This window comes from Portunus trituberculatus, chromosome 38, assembly GCF_017591435.1.
Source record: "Portunus trituberculatus isolate SZX2019 chromosome 38, ASM1759143v1, whole genome shotgun sequence".
In the NCBI taxonomy this organism is placed as follows: domain Eukaryota; kingdom Metazoa; phylum Arthropoda; class Malacostraca; order Decapoda; family Portunidae; genus Portunus; species Portunus trituberculatus.
In genome coordinates this window covers 3722841-3750034 of record NC_059292.1, presented here as the reverse complement: position 1 = coordinate 3750034, position 27194 = coordinate 3722841, and the positions used below count along the sequence as shown (strand labels likewise).

Below are 27194 nucleotides of genomic sequence, written 5' to 3'. Positions count from 1 at the left end.
TCTGGTGAAGGCAGTTAAGTCCACCATAGCGGGATACAGCAAGCAAAGAGTTCAAGAGTTTGCCCAGTGTGTCCCAGCTGACATGTGCTTCCCTTCATCTTCCCTTTTCATATCCTCCTCTCCTCACCTCTCCTATCATGAGCAACTTCCTTCAAGATAACGTGCTTTTTGAGTATAGTGTTTTTTTTTTTTTTTGTTCACCTTTTTTTGTGCTTTGCATCGACCGTGTCCGAAAATAATATATTGGCTGGTGTTGCTATATTAGTACTCCATCCCAAACCAACGCTGGTCTCACGGCCTCCTGCCTCATTGCTGCATCCATGCACATCACTACACCGCCGCCTTGTTCCCCGCGCTGGACAACTCTGGCAAGAGTTGGAACATTAAACTTCGCATTAACTCTCTACGGAAACACACAGTGGTTTGTTTGTACTGTCTACAGGACACCCTTAAGCCAAACAGAATGCGAACACATCAGTGAAGTGTAAACAGACAGTTTTTGATGATGGTAATGACCTTCTCATTTGTGGTATACTTTTGTTGGGAAACTATTACTCCCTTGAGTTGCGGTGTGCTATCATGTATAACAAGCTGCATTGCGAACGTATCTGAACTCTGCCAGATTGCATTTTCCCGCTCAAAATATCTTGTGAACAATCTTCTGTCACATTGGAGCACCACATTTTAGTGAAATAAAATAGTACATTAACTAAAAATAGACGTGAAACATTTGTTTTTTTATTTTTTCATATTCCTTGTATTACAAGTTGTCTCCAATAACCTGCAAATATCCAACAACACTACGACCTTGAAACCATAAACTCGTTGCAAATGGCCTGAAACTATCAGGGTTCAAACCTCTTATATGCATGTCATAAGACTTCTGCGGACGTAATTCTATCCCTCTTACCAAATCAAGTCGCTGCAACGGGAACGCACTGCCTGCCGACACGTTTCGGCTTGCCTGTCACTGCATTAACGGTGATATTATCGAACAATGGCCATGAATTAATGAAGAAAGAAAACTCGCTTCAAGAAGTATGTCAACATGATTCAAAACAAAGATTGCACATGACTCATCACCCATTCTTGAATAGCCTGCTATAGTATCATTGAAATACTGAAGACAAGTAGTTATTTAACTCGGGACACCTATCAAAGTTGTCCTTTCAAGTCACGCGGTCAAAGTGCGTAGCTCAATAAACGGACGTATGTGCAACACTTCCTGCAACTGATTCAACGGTCACCGCCATGTCCTGTCAATATGCAGATGTCAGCTGCTGGTGATTAGAAGTAAAAAAAAAAAAGTAACTGCAAAATCCTCAGCAGAATTTAAACTGATCGAGCATACGTGCGTTTGTTTGTTATATTATTTTCAGCAGCAGCTCAAAGCGACTCATGTTACACGGAAGGCGCTTTGAACTTCAGGTGAAAGAAAAAAATCGCTACAAGTTACAGTGTGATGAAAAGTCTGAAATGCATGAACGTAGAAGGGCATTATTTTGTTCGTGAGTTTTGTGAATTGCACATTCCTGCTTCGTTTCTCGCTGCGCTGCACATCAATAACCTTCACGAGTATTTTTTTTTTATGTAAGAGAGGAAAGTTGGTCAAAGGCAACATGAAACGAATAAAAAGGCCCACTAAGTTGCCATTCCCCTTTCAGGTCCGAGAGAATTGGTAAAAAAGAAAAAAAATGAATAAATGTCTTGTTTTCTTTGTACTTTTGATGGATTTACATCATGCCCCAAATATTAATTTTGCCCTTTGTTAACTTGCAAGAGTATTTCATTCTTTTAAAACCGACGAGATTAGGTCCCCAATAGTGAAGTGAAGTAATTAAACAGTTTTTGCGAGTCGCCGCAGCCACTACACCCTTTAGTGATCGCTCTTCTTTACATGAATCATTTTCACCCATACTGCTTCCCTACCTTCTCCCATCTCTGTACCTTATACATGATCTATTATGTTTAATATATATTTTGCTACCTTTGCACATTTTCGTGGCAGCAGCTTTCTTCCATACTGCACAGATGCTTCAGACGATCAGTGTCCTTGAAGGGAATACCTGCCTCGTCACCTCATGGGAATCGCTCCACACCTGCCATCAAGGGTAGGACACACGTGGCGCTCAGAATGGAGACCTCTCAAACAGTACATGACCAGTGCGGCCCGCAGGCACCATCCTTACTGATGTTGTGTACTGCTTAACTCATTCTGTACTAGAGCCATTTCCAAGCGTAATGAAAACTTAAGCTGTTTGCCGGAATAAAGTATACGGGTAATAAAGAACAAGTAACTCCAGATCATTCTTAACATCTCATTTGTGAATCTTTATAGCATTCTCTAATTGGATTCAGAATTTAATCAAGCCTATGCATAATACTAAATGATTAAGAATGATCCCTAGTGACTATTGGAATATTACACGTACTCTGATATTATTCATATTTCCTGCTTGTAATGTGATTAACTCCTCAAGTCCTGGGACGCATTTTTACCCTACATTTTGGGTGTGATTAGACGATTTTATTGACATTAGTAAGAGTTTATGGAGGTCAGAAGATAAATGGCCACAGTCTTCACTATTTTGATTCCGACATAAGTTTCTGAAGCTGTATAAAATCGCTAATTAGTAACCAGAATGAATATGAAAACGCGTCCTGGTATGGAACGGGTTAAAAGCACTTTACAATCCTCCCTCATCTCTGATCTGCACGACCTCTCTGGTTGCATTTAGAATCTCTGCTACAATTTTCCCTGCTGTGTACTGCTTCATCTGCCTGCCTGAGATGATGCTCCGCTGTACCTGTAAAACTGACCAAAACAATTTCTATTTTTATTATGACTCCCACACAAAGTTGCAGGTACGTTTTCATCTTTAACCTAACCTGCGTTGACCTGCGTAATCCCTTGAAGTAGTGTGGCAGTTCAAGGGCGCGCTTGACGAACCGGTATGCAGTGCAGTTAGGAAATATCCATCCCGGCCCAGCGTCCTGGAGGGCGCCCTTTAATTCCCCGAGGGACCCCTGGCTGAAGAACCCTGCCCTCCACAGTCCCCTCACCTGACTTAATAATACTTTGCCATATCTTTGAGAGAAGAAAACAAATAACAATACTGAAATATTTCTTTGTAAAGTACAAAGCAATGTAGATATTTTACCCTCTAACCACCATTACTAACATCATTTCACCGCCACACTCCATGGTTCCAGCTCTAAACCACCACAGAAATTGTCACCACCACCACAGTTTTAGTTCCAGTCACCCAGCCACCCGGCCACCATCAGCATCACAATGTCACCCCAGTCCCCTCCTTTATGTGGTGAGCAATACGGTTAACCCAATGGAATCCACGAGCCTCAGTTTAGGTTGGAGAAGGAGCGAGAGGCACACAGTCTATCCAGGTATTCTCTCTCCCTTTTCCAGACTTGAGGCCAGCTGTGTACTTTGATTATGATGAAAATAAGCTGTAATTTCGAAGATAAAGAGGATCAGTCGGTAGTTACAGTTTTTAATCCCTTCTATTACAGAAAATTTCAATGTCGTTCCCTAATCGTTCCCTCTCTCCCTGTTTTATACTGAAAAGCTGTACCGCTTCCACCATTTAGTCGCCCCGCCTCTCTCTACATAAGAACATACCTGTCTATCTATTATCGCCGTCCATGTATTTGTCTAGTCTTGTTTTAAAGCTCCCTGTTGACTTAGTACTGACAACCTGATTACTGAGCCTGTTCCATTTATCCATAGCTATTAGAGAACCAGTTCCTTCCCACTTCTTTCTTAAACCTATATTTTCAAGCTTGAACACAGTATATTTGGTTCTATTCTGGCTATTGATCCTAAGATGACCTTAAGATCACTCTTAACCTACTTCCCTCAAAGGAATTCAAATTTGATAGCTACAATTTTGCTTCATAGGGAATATCACTCATTCCCTGTGTCCTTTGAGTCATTTTCCTTTACTCTGATAGTATTAAACGCAAATATTCTTTCGGATTTTACCCCGAATTGAGAAACACCCTGCTCTCTCATCACAACTATTGTCAAAGGATACACAAATTATTAGCCGTGTTGTCAAGACCGTTCCTACTGTCAATAATGTAGGAATATAATTTTGTCACAAGAACCACATAAACATCTTTAAAATTTCGTGTAACTTCATCTACATCCCTCTGCATATAGTAGTAAGGCGGCGCAATAGTACTTCTGAATATTCCTTAGAAACGGAAGCAAGGAGACGCGCCACGCCAGTTAATACATGCCCCACTTCGTTATGTTCATGTGTATTGTTGGTAATTCTGGCTAATACTCCATAGCTTCCCTGCACGGCACTCTGTTGCTTCCAATCTCTTGTACCTCTTGGCAGTGTATACTCGTTGCTGTTAATGATTCCCGCAGGTGTAATACGGTGGCGTTGTTTTTGCTACATAAACCTTTATTAACCTTCGAATTATCTGGTCGAGTGAAATTCCGTGGAATGTCCAGTGTTTAAAAATATGACGCTGATGAATACAAACACGCGATTACCCGCACGCACACACGCACACACGCACGCATACACCTTCCCACCTCCCCACCCAACTAATACGCACACAACACCTGGAATAATTTAGCTATTTTAATACCAACCGAGATGTGTGTGTGTGTGTGTGTGTGTGTGTGTGTGTGTGTGTGTGTGTGTGTGTGTGTGTGTGTAGAATAATAAAGCCTCGTTATACTCGTAGTCAAGTTTATCATAGGGTGGGCAGAATATAGATCACGAACGTCAGCATAGCGCACACTTTTATCACAGTCTTACTGAAAAGAAGCCAGAAAGCTACAATCACTGGCAGAGGCGTATACTGTAGGTGATGGCGCTGCTCTGTGTGTGTTTACTAATGAGAGGGTAGGTGACACCTCGAGGTAGGTTCACTGAAACATATTAACCAGATCTTATGAGTCTATCGAGTTGGTAAATGCTTTGGAGTATATAGCAGCTGACGGGATGAAATAAAGTAAGTAGTGTATTTTATAAGATGTAATTGTGTGTGTATTGAGATAAGAACATAGAGCGCTGGAAATACGCAACAAATCGCATACCGAAAAGAAAAATGTAGACGGAAACGTATATGAGCTAATTAAATAGAATAGGAATGGTGCCGATATGACTAAACACTTATATAAAAAAAAAGACAAAAGAAAAATCATATCCCGTCTATACTGAAGTCAAACGTGTGTAATCATAGTAGACAACTTCAACTCCCAAGGAAGAAAGAGATTACTGGTTAGCACTACACTGACAGCCGTGAACCAGGAACCGAGGAACGTGAGCACATTAAACACAACTTAGAGACGAAGGGAAGATATGACCAGAACGCTTCAGATAACAGATAGGAAGTGTCAATTGGACCAATAGAAGGGCAGTCCAGGAAAGAAAATGGAATCCAGGTAAAAGAAGATAAAAGGAGACGAGGGGCAGAGATGAGATAAGAGGATTTACAGGGTTGGCCTGGAACAGAGGAACATCAGACAAAATTAAGTGGCGATGGTCTGTAGAGTTCTTTGCCTTGACGTGGAATCTTAAAGTAACAAGTAACAACAATGAAAATCGAACGTAATGAAGACTCTTGACGATAACTATACTGCGGAATCGAACTCATGTGACGCCCTATGAAAATTGCGGAATTAAATTAAATCATCCACGACTGTACACAAGGTTACAGGGTTACGGTGTCTACCTTGTGAGTGTCTGGCTGTTGGGTAGCGATTGTGTGGAGAGGAACAAGATACGTGCACTGTCACGCAGCTTAGAAACACTCTCCTCACTCACCTCGACTATTTTTGAAAGCCATAGAGGTGATTAGCCGGATTCTCAAGAGTGTTTCTTTTTCCCGTAAATGATATAGAAATGTTTATTTTGTCACTGGAACCATAAAAACACATTTAAGGCCCCGTGTAGCTTCAGGGTTGGGGAAAAGGATACAAAAACATTTGAGGATAAGATGAAAAAACACAAGGGTTAGGCTGACAAAGGTGAATATAAACTGGTGGTCAGATCAGCCATATTATCACACAGAATCTTGACAGGAGAAGAAAGCAGATGAGAGGAAGATGTAGTACATGGCAGAAAGGGCAGTGAACGTGTAGGGCAACAAAGGGAAGGGAAGAGTGCGTGCGATACGGGGAATGACTACTGGGAGTGATGAAAACATAAAGGGATATTGCCAAAGGAGATTTCTGTTGTTGTTCGTCTATGATTGAAAGAAAAGACTCTATAAAAGACGCTGATGAATGTTGGAAGCGGAACAGTGAAAATGACGACATTGGTTGTGATGATTTTATAGATGCCAGAGTGGGAACTATTCTTTACTCTGAAGTGCTAATTCTGCACTGGCCCTTATCCAGAAATGCTTTGCTCTATTTTCATTATTGTTCTTAAAGGCCACAGAGAAGATAAGCCGAGTTCTGAAGACTTTTATTCCTGTTGATGAGGTAGAAAACTTGTTAAAACGCTCACAAAACCATAAAAAAGAAACATAATAAAAAAAAAAAAACTTGTCAACTCAAGTATATAGAGCCTTTTGAAAGCAGTGAAGGTGAAGCGAAGTAATGTTTGAGAATATGATCCAGTGCTTTGACGGGAACGGTGGTGGTGGTGGTGGTGGATGACACTTAGCCCTGTCACTGCTATGCCTTTCCCTTCAAAGCTCTACAAAATGACCTAGTGTGGAGTGTAATTCAGCAAAAAGAATAACAGAGCAGCTCAAACCTTTAATACCTCCAGCTTTATCTTCTCTGTAATATCACCTGCGATAATTTAAATCATCTATGGAGTGGTGTTGTTCTCTCACTGGCGGTCAAAGGACTCATGATGAATAGATAATGTTCTGCCCGTGATTGAGAGAGAAGGGAAGGGAAGAGTTTATCCATGGCTCCAGATTTCATTAAGATTTTCAGACTATTCAGCAAATATTGACGGGAAGAAATTGGCTACACCTTTGATACGTCGTGGTTATTTAGAGAGCTCAAAGATAGACGGACTGGACAAGAAGTGAGGCGAGTAGCGGAAGAGTCCATGATGAGGAGAAGGGAAGAAGATAGCAAAAGGAACAGAACTCATAAAAAGGAAGAAGAATAAAAGATGAAAGCATCTTACTGAGGCGTAAAAAACTAAACTCTCCATTGTAAAGCCGCCATGGAAAGACTGACGATTTATTGCCTTTTTTTCTCAGTCTTGTGAAGGAGTATTGTACTGCATCCTCAGAGGCTTTGAAGTTAAGGAAAGAAACTAGCTACAGAGCTATGGAAATGGAGACAGAGTGACAAAGAACTGGACCAAACGAAGTGTTAAAAAAGCAAGAGCAAAGAGAGTATAAATCTAAAGCTTTCCCTAGCACGGTGACAAACATACAGTGCTAGACACCTAAAAAAAATAGAAAAGGATACACAAGGAGATAAACGACGAAGAACTCGGCGAAGGTATTTAGGTATAGTAAGACAAGGTGAGAAGAGGGAGGGTGCCAATTTAAACCTTTCTCACACACGATAACCAACGTTCTGTACTATACACTTGAAAGAAACTATATAAAGACAAATGAAAGAAAGAGGAGTGACACTAAGAGCAGAGACTGTCAATTCAAAAAAAAATTTCTGACACATTTGTTAACATACATAACTAAACACGCTGAATTGTCCTCAAGAGAACCTTACCAGTCAGTGCTCACTTATGAATCACTTTAAGTCCTTCAGTACTGAGACACATTTTACTTTGAGTTTTGGGTGTGATTAGACAATTTTGTTTGCTTTGGGAAGGATTTATGGAGATGAGAAGATTAATAGCCTGAGTCTTTACTATTCATTTCCCACATAAGTTTCTGAAGCTGTATAAAAACGCCAAATAGTAACCAAAATGAATTGGAAAACGTGTCCTGGTACTGAAGTGGTTAAGCTTCACGTGTAGAGTTCTTCAAGCCACTTACCTTGAGACTTCTCCGCAGATTTTTCCATTACAAGCTGAAATAATGATACTTGTAAGAAGAATTGGGTATAATTTGTTGTTCCCATGCACTTCAGATAGGATACTTTATGGAAGTGAAAGGTAAAGCAAGCTATGTTAGGATAGGTTAGGTTAGATAAGGTAAGGAAAGCTGTGTTAGGTAAGATCAAATTAGGTTAGATAAGGCAAGCTGTGTTAGATAATGTTAGGTTAGATAAGATGAAGCAAACTGTTAGGTAAGGTTAGTTGCTGTGTTAGGTTAGGTTAGGTAAGGTGGATTGGCAGATTGACGCCAGCTCGGGTTTGCGTGCCAGCTTATGGGCGCCGGTCACTGGATGGGTGGTGAGTGGAGGGTGGAGGGTGGTGGGTCTGGGGGCGCTCCTGTGGTGGCGATCCCTTCTATACCCTCCTGCACCCCGCATCTCCCCCGCCTTCCATCGATTCTCTCTCTCTCTCTCTCTCTCTCTCTCTCTCTCTCTCTCTCTCTCTCTCTCTCTCTCTCTCTCTCTCTCTCTCTCTCTCTCTCTCTCTCTCTCTCTCTCTCTCTCTTTCTAGATGGCGCAAGGTCGTATGGATCACTCACTTGTAATCATGCACCCCATTCAACTTTATTTTTACGTCACGGTATCATCATGGAGGAGGTTGCTTCAGTTGGTGGTGGTGGTGGTGGTATTGGCAGGTGGATCGATTTGGTCATTGAAGGTAATTTTCTCATTTCTTAGGAGCATCGAATTCGTGACGTATGTAAGTATCACCTTCCGATGTGGGTGAGTTTGTTGATGCATCCGGACGATCCCGGCGTCTTGGTATTTGTAGTTTTAGAGCTTCATTTCCTCACCACGTAGCAGAGAACAATATAGAGACAGAGTACTTCCGACACCTTCCGAAATAGCAAACACTTGTAAAGCCTAAACAAACATGAAACTAAACATAGCTCTTTGAAAATACACAAACGCCTGCACAAGTTTTGGTGTACGCAGGTGGTGAGGTGGAGAAAAAAGTACTTTATGTCTATGGAGCGGGGTGTGTTAGCTGCAGCCTGATTAGTCGCGCTGCTGGGAAACTTAGACAAGTGAAGATCTGACACATGGGGAGAGATATGACTTGGTCCTGCCTCCCTTCTCAAGTGCCAGACTCCCTCATCTGCGAGAAGCCCATCCGCCCGCTAGGTCCCTCTTGCATCTCAACCATCAACACACCCAAAAAAAAAAAAAACAAAGCTGAGAGTTATGTGATTAATTCAAGAGATCAGCATATGAGATGAAGGACTGAAAGCTGACCATACATGCCCAATTTGTGGAGGAGAGCGAAGACAGGGCGTGTAAACTGGCAACTCCACACTAGGGATTGCATAAACGGCACCCCGCGCGCGCCCAGTTTAACATTTGGTCCTTGCCGCCACACGAGAAGGAAGTGAGGGTCTGCGGTGCTCTCCCCTTCCTCCCCGTCCAAGTAAGGAACACTACCTTCCCCTTGAACTGTTGCGAGAGGTTCAAGTCGACACGGAACCTCTCTACATACATACCGACTCAAAGGAACAGAGACTGAACTTATCACCTAAAAACAAACAAACAAAAAAAAAAAAGATTATCGCGTTACCTTAACAAGACATTAATAGAGAAACAAGTACTCGTGTTACAGTGAGGACGACAACAGTGACTTGCGCCTCCTATGCTGCAGCTCACACAACACTGAGGTAATGTTGCAAAGTGAGGGAGAATTGGAGCAGATGTGTTGGTGTTATGAGACGAGAAAGGTGCGAAGTGTGTTGCCTTTCTTGATTATGTGGTTTGTTTTCTTGGAGATAGGAATGGTGGTGGTGGTGGTGGTGGTGGTGTGGTAATAATAATTGTGGTAGGGATTGATGAGTGGCATGTAGTTGTGGTGGTCGTGGTTAGGTCGTATGTGTGGCTCGTGACAGTTTTTAATTTTAGTGTTACGTGAGTGGGAGTGAGGAAATATGTGTGTGTGTGTGTGTCTGTGTATGTGTGTTTGTTAAATGTATTTGCGTGCATTATGATAATATGTTACTTCGTTACCCCTCATTATCTAAGCCACGCAAAAGAAACCGCAATGCTTGATAAGAAAAAAAACAGCGAAAAGAATTATGAAAACCACATTATTTTTTGTATCATCGCCACAGTGACTTGATGAGAGGTAGAATGACATTAACACTCATTTCCTTCACCAACACAATTTTATGTTCTTCACCACCACAAGTTTATCTTCATATTCTTATCTTTCCTTAATTGTTTTCTGCTTTTGTTTTTGTTCATATCTTTTGTTAGTGTTCTTTCGTTCTTTTTCTCATCTTGTTACTTATTCCTCTCGTTTCTTGTTCTTGTTATTATCCACCCTTGTTCTTATTCTTCTGGTCTTTGTTCTCTTCTCATTTTGTTTGTTAATTTGACTTGCATTGTTACTCTATTGATTTATCTGTTCTATATTTATTTTTGTTCTTTCAATTTTTGCTGTTCTTGTTCTTGTTGTTCTCGTTCTTATTTTGGTCGTTTTGTGTTCTTTTCTTGTTTCAATTTTCTTATTTTTTCTCGCTTTTGTTGTTGCGTTCCTATTTTTCTTGTTCTTCTTGTTCTTTCCTTGTTTATATATTCTTTTCTCTTCCTCTTGTTCCTTTTTTGCTTTCATGTTCTTGTTGTTTTTTTATTTTTCTTGTTTCTGTTCTTGTTATTTTATTCTCCTAATTTTCATTGTTGCCGTTCATAATTTGTTATTCTTGTTTTTTTTTTCGTTTTCTTTTTCTATTTCTTCTCCTTCCTCTTTTCTTCTTCTTCTTCTTCTTCTTCTTCTTCTTCTTCTTCTTCTTCTTCTTCTTCTTCTTCTTCTTCTTCTTCTTCTTCTTCTTCTTCTTCTTCTTCTTCTTCTTCTTCTTCTTCTTCTTCTTCTTCTCCTTCTCCTTTTTCCTCCTCCTCCTCCTCTTCTTCTTCTAGTTCTTGTTTTTTTATATCTTTTTTATCTCCCTTTTTTATCTTCTCGCTCTCACTTTCATCATTGTTGTTCTTTTTTTGGTATTATTGATCTTCTTTCCTGGCAAATACGTAGCAGTCTTCATTTCGACTTTCTGGATGTGTTGGTAATTGTCAGTCACCTTGCTCACTGTTTTGCCAATGACCAGCTGGCACAAGGAAGGTCGATACGGGGTGTGCATGAGTGTGTGCGTGCGTGAGTGTGTGCGTGCGTGGGGAGAGTAATCTGGTAGACGTGGTAGATATGGGAAGTGAAGTAGCAGTAAGACTATCTATCAAGAAAAGTAATCGCTTGTTGTCTACTAATGAAAGAAAAAGGAGAGAAAATTTTTGAAGTTTGTTGGTGTTGTGCTAGATGATGGTGGTGGTGGTGGTGGTGGTGATGGTGGTGATAATGGTAGTGGTGGTGGTGGGCATTGTAGAAATAAAAATGTAGCGTCATCATTGCGTCGTTATCCATAGAGCCAATTTAGCCACCTGCAGTTGCTCCCGCCACCTTCTGTGAGGTATTTACGTAGAAAACTGTGCACGGGCTTGACTCCCGGGCCATTTATTGCTTTACTGCTTCACTGCTTCACTCTGCATTGCGCGTCACCGGATGGCATAAGCATAAGCATACATAAGCAATTCATATGACGAGTATTGAGATTTTGTTTGCTCTCTCTCTCTCTCTCTCTCTCTCTCTCTCTCTCTCTCTCTCTCTCTCTCTCTCTCTCTCTCTCTCTCTCTCTCTCTCTCTCTCTCTCTCTCTCTCTCTCTCTCTCTCTCTCTCTCTCTCTCTCTCTCTCTCATAATGACACGTGAATTACAAAGAAAATAATTTTCGCCAAGCTCTAAACCTAAGCTGCCGTTTAGGAAAATATACTTCATACCAGGAAACACAATATAGAATTTTTTTTCCCAGAGCATAAGCAACAGGCAAGAAATATGCAGTATAAAACATGCATAATTCATACTTCCATTTGTATACTGGCGTTTCAAGGAAAAAAAAGAAAGTGCTGGAGACAGTAAGCCTACACGAATGTTCACGAGGAATAACATATAAAACAAATTTGTAAGATAGAGAAAAACGCAGTTATGAAGGAAATTTGATACAGGTAAGCTCGTAAAGAATAGAATAGTGAGTAGTTAATGAATCTTTTTTTTTTTTATCGTAAGATAAGAGTATAAGGCAAACTGTTAGAAGCCATCAGGTCTACACGTGGATGACACCTATCTCTTTCTATATCCTCGTATTATCACCATTTTACGCCTTCAATACTGGGACACATTTTTTCCACAAGATTTGTGTATGATTAGATTATTTTATTGACATTAGGAAAGGTTTATGAAGGTCAGAAGTTTACTGGCCAGACTCTTCACTATTTTAATCCTTTCCATAAGTTTCTGAAGCTGTGTAAAATCATCAAATAGGAAGCAGAATGGGTATGAAAACGCGTCATCGTACTGAAAAGGCTAACTCGTATCTTTAATGTAAGCTTTCTATGTTATCAGCTGTTAGAATTTCATATGGACTTGGGATGGAAGTGAAGAAGAAAAGGAATGTAATAAAGAAAAAAACATAATATTCTCCTTATACGTTTTATCCCTTTCACTGCAATTCGAAGCAATCAACAACACAAACTAAAGTATGAAACCGTTATCGACATTTACAAAAAAAAAAAAAAAAAAAAAAAAAAAAAAAAAAAGGAGACTATAAACAAAGAGAACATTTTCCGATTTCTACAGAACAAGCAAAGATGTCTCAGTGTTTTTTTTTTTTTTTTTGATTAAGGAAAGATGTGGCAACTAGCAGTCAAAAGGAGTGTAGCTAAGGGCATAGAAATTGACGAGGAAAAGGTCAATCAAGTGAGATTACATAAAAAGTTCGTTAATTTGTTCAGAGGTGTGTTGATTCTCCTCTACTAATGAAGGAAACAAAACCAGGAAAGAGATTCAAAGTTTACCAATGACAATCAGCTGAAGAAGTGGCAAGGTCTGGATGGGAGACTATATATACTACACCTTTAACGGGAAATACACGAAAGAATGGTGTGTTAATACAAGCACGTCACGAATGCCACGTTTCACATTCACAAGTAAAGAGTCACGTATATACTTGACCTGTTATGCTAAGTTATACAGAACAAGTAGCGGTTTGAACCTCTCGAGAACTATGACGTATTTTCATATTCATTCTGGTTACTATCTGGTGAATTTATACAGCTTCGGAAACTCATATGGGGGATTAAAATAGAGAAGTTTATGGCCATTAATCTTCTGACCTTCATAAATCCTTTCTAGTGTAAATGAAATGGTCTAATAACACACAAATTTCAAGGTAAAAATGTGTCCCAGTACATAGTGAAGGGGTTACGAAGTAGGGAGGATTCGATGAGGGAACGCACACAACAAGATGAAAATGTTTTGTTAAAGATACAAGCACGTCATTATATCTTCCTCTTAAGACAACGGCGCTCTTACATCCCTTTAATTTCCTTTCCGTGTGTCTTTAGTCATTTTATTATCGTGGCTCCTTGGTGCTTAAGCTTGTGTGTCTTCATATACGTAATGTCAGCTCATTAACTCTGCCGCCACATGTTCCCGCCTCTAATGTATATTAATTCCGTTCTGTTAGTTTCCTTTTTATTCTCGAACATGTTCCTCTTTATCTCTTATGTGCCACCGTCGCCTCTGTGTGATCGCTATCTCTTTCTTTGTTGATTTACCGATCGTTTAGATTATTTCACTCAAACCATACATACATACCCCTCTAATACTGATACATATTGTGCTGCTGAATAGACTCATACGAATTGTACAGGGAAAAAAATATATCTAGGTATTGAATTGCTGAAATACAGAGAATAAGAAAACAAAAGTAAAAATGATGAAAAGAAAAAGGAATTCATAACAAGAGAATGTATAAAACAACATGAAGAAACACTAGAAACATCGCCAAGTAACAATTTATCTTCATCTCTCGTTTGTAGTGAATGCTCATGATGAAAAGCAAAGGATGAGTCACGTGTGTTAGCCAGGACAGCTTGAAAATGAAAGTATGAGAGCATGATATCCAGTGAAGTAGTGACGTAATTCTAAGCATGTCACTTCTATTACATTGACTGTCATTGGTTGGAGGAAATCAAAGACATTGGCCACTTTAAGAAAGAATGGGAAGAATTGTATCGAAGCTGATCTCTATTCTGGGAAACCTTGTGGAAAAAGGAAACAGAATACGATGATTTCATAATTACAGGCAATGAGAGAGAGAGAGAGAGAGAGAGAGAGAGAGAGAGAGAGAGAGAGACAGACAGACAGACAGACAGACAGACAGACAGACAGATAGACAGACAGACAGACAGACAGACGCGCACACACACAAGAGAGAGAGAGAGAGAGAGAGAGAGAGAGAGAGAGAGAGAGAGAGAGAGAGAGAATGACAAAGGGTTACAAATACTTTCCACTAACAGAGATAACAAATAGGAGAGGTTAAGAATAAGCAAGCTGTGAGCTCAACAATAACGAGTCCGCCTTCTCGAGACTTGTTAAGGGAAAGACTGCGGGAGAGACGAAAACTTTTCCAATTAAACTTATTGCTTCTTCCTTCCATTCACCGATAGGACGAGCTTCACGAAAATAGAATTAGGGAATCAAACACTTCTTAATTCATTGATTTCTATGCGTAATTTTGGATGAGAGTTTACATACATACATACATACATACATACACATAGACAGACAGACAGACACATAAATGCATTCACTTTCATGATAAATCCTGTTAAGAGAAGTTCACACTTTTTCTTCAGGTCAAGATGTAGTTCTCTCTCTCTCTCTCTCTCTCTCTCTCTCTCTCTCTCTCTCTCTCTCTCTCTCTCTCTCTCTCTCTCTCTCTCTCTCTCTCTCTCTCTCCCCACACGAACACACACACACACACATATAGGGATCTTTTTAACGATGTGTGTAATTCACCTCGGTCGTCTACTGGTCAACCAGCCAGTCTTCCCCATTACGGAGCGAGCTCAGAGTTCATAGACCGATCTTCGGGTAGGACTGAGACCACAACACACTCCACACACCGGGAAAGCGAGGCCACAACCCCTCGAGTTACATCCCGTACCTATTTACTGCTAGGTGAACAGGGGCCACACATTAAGAGGGATTCGAACCCGGGCCTCTCGATTGTGAGTCGAGCGTGCTAACCACTACACTACGCGGTGTGTGTGTGTGTGTGTGTGTGTGTGTGTGTGTGTGTGTGTGTGTGTGTGTGTGTGTGTGTGTGTGTGTGTGTGTGCGTGCGTGCGTGCGTGCGTATGTGTGTGAGTAGGTGAGTTGACGGCCTGGTGCGTGTGTATGGGTGTGCGTGTGCGTGTGCGTGTGGGTGTGTGTGTTGTTGATAATCTGAGACATTCACACGCATCATACTTATCACCCTGCCTGCTGGCCAGAAGCCTCGCCTTTAAACCATTTTTTTTTTTTTATTACATGAAGTGCGCGATCCTTCCACAAATCTTCACTAAAAGCCTTCATAGTTAAAGGGTTGACTTCGTGATATAACGAGACACAAGGTTTAGCTATATATCAACCTTTCCCTTCAACAGTTTCTTCAGTTTTGACACATGACACAGAAGACAGTCGTATGTATGAATGTATGTATAGAGCCAATGTCTGTGCATGTGGGAGTATGCATATGTATTGTAAATTATGTGCAAGAGGGAGACTTAGCTATACAAGTCACACACACACACACACATACACACACACACACACACACACACACACACACACACACACACACACACACACACACACACACACACACACACACACACACACACACACACACACACACACACACACACACACACACACACACACACTCACTCACGCACACCACGAAGCTACTACACTCCCATAGTTTCCTCAAATTTGGCACATGACATATATCACTGTTGCATGTATGTATGTATGTATGTATGTATGTGTAGAGACAATACCTGTAGTTGTGTGAGTGTACATAGATTACATAAAAGAAGGAGTCCTTGTTGAGTGTAACTAAACAACCCCCAGCTGACGGAGGGACGCTTGTGGTACGCGTAGCCAGCTGAGTGTTACTGCCTGTGTGTGTCGTTATTGGAATCTGTCGAGCTGATGAGTTTTTTTTTTTTTCTGTCAGGGGATTTACATGTCATATACAGATTGGCCAGGGAAGAGTTAGGTTACGTGGCTGAAAATCTCAAAGTGGAGTTGAAAGCAAAGAAAAGGAGGAAATGCAAGTAGAGTTGAAGCAAGTTGTCATGGAGAGAGAGTGGTTTAAGGAGGGTGGTGAGGAAAATGACGGAGAAGATGAAGAGGAAAGTGAGGATGTGTGTATGTGTGTGAGTAATTTGGAAACGTTAGGGTTGGACATGTCTTGTATTGAAAAACGTTTTTTTTTTTTTTTTTTTTTTTTTTTTTTATTATTCTCATCTCACCACAATTATTTTCAAAGGTCACAGTGATGATTAGCCGGATTATTTTGAGTGTTTTTCTGTTAATAATGTATAATGTTTGTTAATTTTTTCCTAGAATCGTAAAAAAAACACCTTTAAAAACATTTCCACTTCAATTAGATGCTTTTGCAATTAATTCGTTTGTGAGGTGCAGGGAGAAGATTTTCAGAATATGAGCGTGAGTGTTAGGCACCACGGTAGATGTGTTCCCTTCAGTGTGGTCTGTCATTACTATCGCTCCCCAGTACAAGCTACACATTACTCTCCAGTGCCAACAAGCCGCAATGATCAACTCTGCATGGGAATAAAAGTACTGGAAGCTCGGTTTATTAAGAGGAGTTTTGAAATCATTACACTGTAAAGTTGATATTTAAAGAAGGTTTGTGGTATAAGCATATGATGATGAGACGCATACGTAAATCACGCCACAATATATTATATTTAAAAGCATCTTTGTGGCAGAGATCGTGAAGAAAAGAAAACTGAACAATGAGAATAAACATTTGCATTCATCAGAAAATATGTCAGCAATATAAGGGGCAAGACACAGACGAACTCAATGTAGGAATGCGACTATAAGAAACCGCCATGATGGAACAAACGTAGAACTCGATGTAGAGGAGTTCTTCTCTCTCATCACGACTATCTTCCAAGGCTACAGAGATGATTAGCGGTGTTTGTAAAAGCGTTTCTCCAGTTAATATTGTAGAAATATTGTCACTCTGCCTCTAGAACCATAAGAACACCTTCAAGAACTCCTGTAGATTTTAATCAAGCCTTTTGAAATTTTGTGGGTGAAGCGTAGAAGTGTTTCAGAATACGAGCCGCGTGATGATGCTCTCTTCCTGGCTCTCGCCGTGGTGCGCTGGCTGCTGCTGCTGATGAAACCTCGCCCCTCTCTCAATGTGCCAGAATATATAATTTTTAGCACAGACAGTGTTCATGATGCCCGCTTTACATGTGCGGCCAACTTACGTCATGGTTGTACGGCAATGTTTGTGAGGTGCGTAACTTACATAAGCAGGGGAAGATATGTGATTCAGTCGGTCGCCATAATCAATATCCATACATACATACATACATTACGTTTATCGGCTGCTTGTAGGTAGTGTGCATTTATTAAACATTCCGTAACGTATGTCATTAATATACTCTTGATTTGATGAACATGTAGTACAGTATTGAAAAAAAAAATAATAACTCTTGGTATAAGCCTGAGTAATGAAAACGGAATATTATCATTATCATTATCATTAGTAGTAGTAGTAGTAGTAGTAGTAGTAGTAGTAGTAGTAGTAGTAGCAGTAGTAGTAGTATTTTTATTACTATTATTATTATTATCATCATTATTCTCATTATTATAATTTCTTACACCAGATTAGTAGAGTCTTTCTCCCAATATTCGCGTTTTCATGAAGTAGCTCTCCTCTACCCAACATTTTCCCAGCATGTTTTTTTCTAATTACTTTTATTACGCATCCTTCACGTCATGCTTCGTTTGGCACCGTCCGTCAGGCTAGACTCACTCAGTCCAGACGCCAACAAAAATGGTCCAGCTCGATCTTGCAGCATAGAGATAACATATAAAGATGCAAGGAAACGCGTCTCCTTAGTCTCTGCAGGTATGGAACGGCGACAACAAAGGAAAAGGCTACAGAACTGAGGAACTCTGTGGTGTGTGGTGTGAGTGGTGAACTGGTGTTGTGAAGGACGAGTGGGTGTTCTGAAGGGTGAGTGGATGATGTGAGTGATGAATTGATGTTGTGAGGGAAGGGTGAGTGGATGGTGTGAGTGGTGAACTGGTGTTGTGAGGGGCGAGTGGATGTTCTGAAGGGTGAGTGGATGGTGTGAGTGGTGAATTGGTGTTGTGAGGGCAGAGGCGTGCATGTGGATGTTCAGAAGGACGAGTAGGTAGTGTGTGGGACGAGTGGGTGGTGTGAGGGACGAGTGGGCATTGTGAAGGGTGAGCGGGCATTGTGAGGCGCGTGTGGGGTGGTATGAGGGACGCGTGTGTTGCAGGTTAGCGGAGGAATGGTACTGCCTGGGTGTGTCGTAGAGAAGAGTAGGTATCGTATTATATCCGCGTCAAGCTCGTATCGACAAAGACTCGGCAATAACGATGAATTATATCCTGAGGACGCGACACATGGAAGTTAATCTCCGCTTTGATCTTTCCTATCATCATTGCCATCCGCCGTTGAAGCGTCACCGGTGAGAGGGATGTAGGGAAGTGCTCGCCGATGAAGCAAGGAGGGAATAACCGGAACATTATGAAGTGAATGGCTCTCTCCCTCTCCTCGTGTTCTGGTGACTACTGACGATAACATATCATCACTTCCCTCTCACTTCCGCAGCTCTGGAATTCAAATGGAGGAAAAAAAAAATAGATCTGGCGACAAAAGACACTTAAGCTAATGACGCACTTAAAGTCCACGGCAATAAGTGATGCTATTACGATTACAATAATGACGCCATGTATAACGAAAACTAATTAATGGCTGTGTTTCATCTGCATTACCTTCCTATACTATACTGACTGCGTCTTTCCCGTTCTGGTTCAGTACCGTGGTGGCTAAAGTACCACTAGGGAAGAAAATTTACCAGTGTTCGTGATAAAATGCTTCTCTTTTCTAACTTACACATATTAAGTTTCATTGAGATAGAGAGAGAGAGAGAGAGAGAGAGATTATAAGGAAAGCGAGTGATTGAGATGGTGTTTTGTATCGCGAAGTGAAAGTGACCTAAGTAAGTAAATGTGTGAGACGGAGATAAAGCACTGGCATTTATAAAACTTTGTGTGAGAATGGGGATTACTAAGGGCGTGTGGGTAGGGCAGATGGCACTGGAGGGTGAAGAGCGGCGAGGTGTAGCAGAAGGCGTGAGGCAGAAGGGGGTGTGTCTCAGGCCTGGCGTTTGTCTCCTTTCAGACTCGGGTTACTCCTATCTTTAACTTTCTCTCTCTCTCTCTCTCTCTCTCTCTCTCTCTCTCTCTCTCTCTCTCTCTCTCTCTCTCTCTCTCTCTCTCTCTCTCTCTCTCTCTCTCTCTCTCTCTCTCTCTCTCGAAATTTTGCCATTTGGTTGAGAAAGTATATTACTTTTGTTGTTCTTCTTTATGCAATAATAACTTGAATAGAGCACAGATCTTATCTCCCACATACGTCCCTGTTAGCCCCTAACGCCACCACTCTCAGACACCCAGCAAAGACCTGCCGGCCCGCCACAGGAACATCTCTTCTCCGGCGCCTCTTGTCAACATCGGTGGCGAACGTGAAAAAGGGAAATCTTATATCGCATAGCCCTTCTCATCGTTGGGTATTTTTTTTTTTTTTCACCTGCTAATGATGCTTCGTTATATTTTATTCTAGCTGATACTTTTACTGGTTGTAGGGGTGGTGCTGGTGGTGGTGGTGGTGGTTGTGGTGGTTTGAGGGATTTGCTAATACTATTACAATTACTGCTACTGCCATTACTAGTGCTTCTACTGCTGTTACTGCAACTACTACCACTTATTCTACTACTACTACCACTTCTACTACTACCACTTCTACTACTACCACTACTACTACTACTACTACTACTACTACTACTACTACTACTACTATTATTATTTCTACTACTACTATTTCTACTACTACTATTTCTACTGCTACTACTATTACTACTGCTACTACTGCTACTGCTGCTACTTATTACCACTGCTACTACTGTTTCTGCTGCTGCTGCTTTGCTGCTGCTACTGTTTCTGCCACCACTGCTACCACTGCCACCACTGCTACTACTACTGCACTGCTGCTGCTGCTGCTGCTGCTGCTGCACCACTGCTGCCACTGCTGCACCACTGCTGCTGCTGCTGCTGCTGCTGCTGCTGCTGCTGCTGCTGCTGCTGCTGCTGCTGCTGCTGCTGCTGCTGCTACTGCTGCTGCACCACTACTACTGCCACTGCCACTACTGTTTCCACCACCACCACTACTACTATTTCTACTACTACTGCCACCACTACTACTACTACTACTACTACTACTACTACTATTACTACTCCTACTACTAATACTAATACGAGTATGCTTGTATGTCATCCTCACTTCCATGAGCACCAGAAAAACCAGCAGTAGCCTCCATGATACCAGCAGAAACACGTCCTCCAGCTGTTTCTAGTCATCTCTGTTGATCGACTCTTTTGGGCTTTCTCAGTAAGATATCTTTTCCATCTGCTTCTGAGTCTGCCATTCCTTCTTTAATGACTAATGGGTTGCCAAATTGATATTCTGCTCCTTTTCCTTCGTGCTCTGCTTGGCTAGCTTGCCTTCACATGAATCTACAAGAACACGTCTAGAAGCGTTTAGTATTTTTATGGAAGGTCAAAGCAATTAGGTACCTAAAAAAACGTAATGATAGTGCCAGTTACTTAAAACAGATCGGAAATTACATGAAGTATCTGTAATTTTCCTCTTTGAAGTCACTCAGGTGGAGGGGGAGTTGGTTACAGAATGTACTAATAAGGGTTAAAAGACGAGACTTCTGGATAATTCTTGTATTTCGAAGAGAATGAGGATGGAAGCAATTAAAGCTCAATTCAGACCAATAAAACATGAATTACTTGAATGACTAAAATACTCTTAAAATTATCAAATAACAAGGCATTCTTAGACATTACAACATTAAGAAGTAAAAATAGCTTGAAAATATGTTGCTTCCAAGAGCCACTTTATATACAAATATATGAGGGCTGTTTAATTAGTGTAAATTAGATTTTCGTGCAAATGTGAGGGCGGTCCATCGCTTCATGAATGCTTATTAAACCACGAGATGCAACTAGGACTGTTTTTTTTTTCTTCTAAGTTTTGGTCTTAAAGTCAAGGCATGAAGTGAGGAAGTAGTTAACAGCGAGGACTCAATTACTCCATTAACTCCTTGTGGCCTTAAACCATGGACACTTGGTACTTCCCCCCTCCCGACTTCACACACACACACACACACACACACACACACACACACACACACACACACACACACACACACACACACACACACACACACACACACACACACACACACACACACACACACACACACACACACACTCTCTCTCTCTCTCTCTCTCTCTCTCTCTCTCTCTCTCTCTCTCTCTCTCATTCCTACACTATTTTTTGAGGGAACTGGTACTGAAATGGGCTTTTTTTCTGTTTGTTTTGTCATTGTTCGTTTTCTGTTACAAAAAAGAAAGGGGAGAACAAAAAGGAAAAGGGAGAACTACTGTAGACTACTATCTCAAAACACATTTTCGCGTTTTTTTTTTTTTTTTCCATTACTTTCCTTAGATTCTAGTGATGTTGAGAGAGAGAGATTTGAGCGATTTTCAGCGATATATCAATAAAAATAACGCGTTGCCAAAAGGAACTGGAAAAAGAGACATCCTATGAGAAATCCTAAACCGAACACCACCACCACCACTACCACCATAAGAAACACCGCGTCCTTGGTAACATTGGTGAAGTTTGCTCTATCCGGGGAAGCTTAACCTTGAATACTTAGAACCGCTTCGTTGTCTCATGAGGACGATCTTCAGAGGCAACAGAGGCAGATGATTAGTAGTATAGGTTTGTGTTGGAAGTATGGGCTATTTTGTTCACTGTTGATGATGGAGAGTTCTCGATGTCAGACTATTACCAAAGCCACTTTAGAAAATTTTGATGTCTTCTCCTCGAGTGTATTAAAAGTCGAAACGTTTGAGTCTTAAATCGTTTGTGTTTCGTGGGAATGAAGTGTGGCATTTACCGAAGAGTGACTGTGGATAAGATCAGAGAGAGAGAGAGAGAGAGAGTGGATAAGGACCTAGTGTCAGCGGATGGGGATCGGATGACACTAACTCGGCACGTAATCACCTTTGTTACAGAGAAATGTGATCCTGTAAAGGTGTGCACGTCTATGGGGGAAAGGCGCGATGGAAAGGGACACCCATTCAATTGTCCGGCGTTCTCTCTCTCTCTCTCTCTCTCTCTCTCTCTCTCTCTCTCTCTCTCTCTCTCTCTCTCTCTCTCTCTCTCTCTGGTCTCGTCAATAAATAACTCGGATATAGCAAGTGCATCACATGAAAACCATACTATTTTGATTTACGTATGGTGAATGTATGAGCGAAACACAGCACGGTGGACATTGCAAGCAGGCACTCCCCACAGCCACTGATGAATCACCGAGCCCTTGTCACCAGCATTCCCGTGACACATTCACAAACCCCGCCCGTTCCATGCACTTGTTACCTCCAATGCGACAAATGGCCAAAGTTGCGGTACTGATTTTTGAATGCAGGATAGAAATTTGAGTGGTGTGTTGATGTAGTGTGCAATTTGTCACTAGGAGGAAGAAAAGGTGGTGGTGGTGGTGTTGATGGTGAGTGAGGGAGAAGGAGGAAGAGGAGGAGGAGGAGGAGAAAGAAGAAGAGGAGGACTTAGTAGGAAGAGGGATGGTACAGTACATAATATATGACTTAGAAGACAGTTCAGGTTTATATATATATATATATATATATATATATATATATATATATATATATATATATATATATATATATATATAGGAATTTCTATGTTTGCGTTTGAAAATAAGAGAGATTGAAGTGAGAAGAAGAAGGTTGCTTGTGTGTGTGTGTGTGTGTGTGTGTGTGTGTGCACGCAAACCCACTCTACATATATGTCACTTCACTTAATTATCTCTTTGAACTTCTTGTAATCAGACCTTAAGTTGATAATGCGAACAAAATTTTCCTCTTTGAAATTCAACCCTTTGTGTGTCCTCCTCTCCCCCTTCCTCCTCCTCCTCCTCCTCCTCCTCCTCCTCCTCCTCCTCCTCCTCCTCCTCCTCCTCCTCCTCCTCCTCCTCCTCCTCCTCCTCCTTCTTATTTCTCATTATCCTTTCTTGGACACTATTTCTTTGCCTCTAGTGCACTTTTCTTACAAAGGAGTTCACAGTCAAACGTCAGTCCTATTCATTAACCTGCAGCAAACTTTAAACCATATTTACACGTCACTTACACGCAAGCCTAAGAGGACGTAGACATGAGAGCCTTGTGTAACCTTGGAACACCCACGCAAGGAGCTTAAACCTGTCTAGAAATATCCAATGTAGATTATCCAACGCTGCTTAGAAAGGCCAATGCATAGGACTTACTTAACCAACGCTGTCTATGCTGAAACATTGTTAAGGAAAAAAAAATGAAAAAGACCGAATTCAAAGAACGGAAATCTTGGTGAAATTATCTGTTGTAGACCTAATATTACTTAAGAGGTCATATAAAAGACCTTAAGTTGCTTTGAAAGACTAATGCAAAGGACTCAACACTATTTAGAGGCTGAAAAAGGCCCATATCGATATAAAAAGCACACAAAGTAACGTAGAAGGACCCGTGCAGATCCAGCTACACCATGAAAGACTCCCATACCTGAAAGACTCAACGTAATGACACCAAGTTTTTTTTTTTTTCCTCAATCTTTAAATGGACTTTTTTTTCAAATTTTAGAGGTGAAAATTTTTTTAATTGATCTTGCTTTCGTTTGTTTTCTTTATTTTCATAACTATTCTTGATTTAAAACTTTGACGGTAGTTTTGTTGCGTCACTTCAAAGCTGAAATATTCTTCTCTCCTTGGTATATCAGTGCAACATTCTACAGGGAAATATATCTGAATTTTTTTTTCATCGCTATTTGCTTCACTTTTCCTTAACCTGCAATCACTCTGAGACATCCTTACTTGTTCTACATCCACCCCCTTTCTTTAAAAACTGTTTAGAAAAGGCAAAATGTATTCTACTCATTCTCTTCAGCTGTATGAAAACCCTAGAAGGATTATATGCATTACTTCTGGTGCTGCTAATTGTTTCGCATCACAATGGAAAGATTAAACAAGATTAATAAAAGAAAATGGGTGGAGAGGAAATACAGCGACAAAAACAGGCACTACCAACAGTTTTATAACTTTAGATAACAGCTTCCCTCCTTTGTACTCACGTGTATTGCAAACTTACACCTTTTCCTCCACTCCTCACTCACTACCGCTAACTATGCGTACTCAAGTTTTGGCGGTAAGGAAAAACAGGACATATCACGTTACAAGATCCTTTCTGCGACGCTCCTAATTCAACGAGTAGTTTCACCAAGTTGTGGTGAAGTACCTAATGAGGGAAGGTGAAGGTCATGTTCAGGCGTTGAAGTTGCAGAGGTCCCAGTTCCTGCCTCAGTTATAACGTGATATTATGTCTTGTTTTTGTATACTTTAGGTTTTGCTCTCCATTTTCTGTTTTCCTCGTGTTCTGCAACTCTATAACCTCATTCAACAGTGCCGTCTGGAGTTTTTATTCAACTTGCAGTGGTAGTAGTAGTAGTAGTAGTAGTAGTAGTAGTAGTAGTTGTTGTAGTAATAGTAGTAGTAGTAGTAATAGTAGTAGTAGTGGTTAGTAGTAGCAGTAGTAGTAGTAGTGGTTAGTAGTAGTAGTAGTAGTAGTAGTAGTAGTAGTAGTAGTGCTGATTTGTAGTAGTAGTAGTAGTAGTAGTAGTAGTGCTGGTTTGTAGTAGTAGTAGTAGTAGTAGTAGTAATGGTTAGTTGTAGTAGTAGTAGTAGTAGTAGTAGTAGTAGTAGTAGTAATAATAATAGTAGTAGTAATGGTTAGTAGTAGTAGTAGTGGTAGTGGTGGTGGTGTTCACCAGGTGGTCGTAGTGGTGAGGCGGTGGCGTTAGTGGCTAAGGTGGTGAGCATGGGATCGGGCAGACGACCACGCGTAGGTTTGAATTCCATCACATACCACTTTGAAACTATGCCATTTTTCGAGTGGTTTAAAGTCATCATGTCACCATAATACCCCGGTTCTAGTTGTCTACACCAAAGATGCGCTTGGGGGTGATATGGGGCCTTATACGGGTACCACTATAAACAAAATTCCCTGCGCCGCTAATAGGCGGAAACTTAACAGCGCTTCCCACATATGCTCTTCAAGTATGCCTACAGGCGCTTTAGGTCATAACATAAAAAAAAGTAGATGTACGAGTAGTAACAGTAGTAGTGGTTGTTGTAGTAATAATAGATGAATACAGTATAGAGCTGTAAGGCTTATATTACCAACGCTAGTACCACCAATTGTAAAAACGATAATAACAGCACTCCCGTTCAATGCGAGAGCTGAATACAGATATACAGCATTGTACGCTCACTCGCCATTACTTTCACTGGTAGTTTTTACATATCCCTCGTTAATAGCGATCATCAGTATTTTCTACGAGTACCATTAGAGATCCCCTATTATGAAGCAAAAAAAAAAAAATGGAGGGATAAATTTGACTGTAATCCCTTGATACACGTACTGAACAATGGATACTCGATAGAACTCTGAATAATTAACACAACTGGAATCCTTCGCCTGGAATTATTCACTTCATTTAACCTACAATTATCCAGCAATAGTTTCCACATTCTCTAAAGCAATTTCAGAGGCCCTTAGGGCTTAGATAGGAGAGAATATGTTTCATCTGCGTGTTCCTCCTTGGGTTGTATACAGAGCACAGTCTTCTGGATTCCTCTCTCCCTCAGGGCACGACTTGGAATGATGAGGTTAATTAATGGCAATGAAATGAGTGTTAGTGTTAGAGATTTGTATGTTTCTCTCCGGAATGAGAAGATTGCGTGATGGAAAAGGAAGACAATGAAAACGGTGATGATGAGGAAGAGTAAAAGATGGAGGAGGAGGATAATGAAGAAGAGGAGATTGAGGAGGAGGAGGAGGAGGAGGTACGAGTAGGAGTAGGAGGAAAAGCGGACCGATGGTGAAAGAAGAAAGATAAAGAGAATTTGTGAAGGAAAAGTTAATAGGAAGACATAAGTTGTTGATATTGAGCATCTTCCTCTACATGCCCCTCACCCACCTATCAACACACACACACACACACACACACACACACACACACACACACACACACACACACACACACACACACACACACACACACATACAGACACACACACGTTACACACCGCGTAGTGTTATGATTAGCACGCTCGATTCACAATCGAGAGGGCCGGGTTCGAGTCCCGGGAAGCGGCAGGGCAAAATGGGCAAGCCTCTTAATGTGTGGCCCCTGTTCACCTAGCAGTAAATAGGTACGGGATGTAACTCGAGGGGTTGTGGCCTCGCTTTCCTGGTGTGTGTTGTGTGTGATGTGGTCTCAGTCCTACACGAAGATCTGTCTATGAGTTCTAAGCTCGCTCCGTAATGGGGAAGACTGGCTGGATGATCAGCAGGCGACCGAGGTGAATTACACACACACACACACACACACACACACACACACACACACACACACACACACACACACTAATGGAATGATTTGCAACCATAATGAGAACTAAGATTGGAGGTCATTGCTAGTAGTAATCTTTCTGACCGTCATCGACCAGCGAGCGATTCGCCGGCGCCTCCCTACACCTACATACATGGACACGAGCCAGCACACACACCACACACACACACACACAAGCACACGGTAGGGCCACACATTTGCAAACGCACATTTTCAGCGGCTTCGTGCGTGCCAACTCGACCCACTCACACCAAACCGCCGCTCTGGGTGACGTTTTTTTTTTTTCCTCCCTCGGGACTAAAACTACTGCGGTAAACTCCAGACCGGGGAAGTTTGAGGCAGTTCCTAGCGAGTGTGTGGCTGGTGGAGACAAACAGACGAAAGGGGCCATTTTATAATGCATGGAATGGAACACCTGAG

At 41.2% G+C, this 27194-nt stretch overlaps 1 protein-coding gene across 2 annotated transcripts in view; it reads left to right on the top strand.

Moving 5' to 3' along the window:
• The first annotated feature begins 9348 nt into the window (after positions 1-9348).
• LOC123514755 (low-density lipoprotein receptor-related protein 4-like) overlaps positions 9349-27194 on the top strand; it is a 112298-nt gene continuing 94452 nt past the window's right edge. The window contains exon 1 of one of the 2 annotated variants that reach the window (XM_045272863.1): positions 9349-9672. The gene's annotated coding sequence lies outside the window, so the exon portion shown is untranslated. The remainder of the gene's footprint in view (positions 9673-27194) is intronic. The other variant, XM_045272864.1, reaches the window with a different exon arrangement.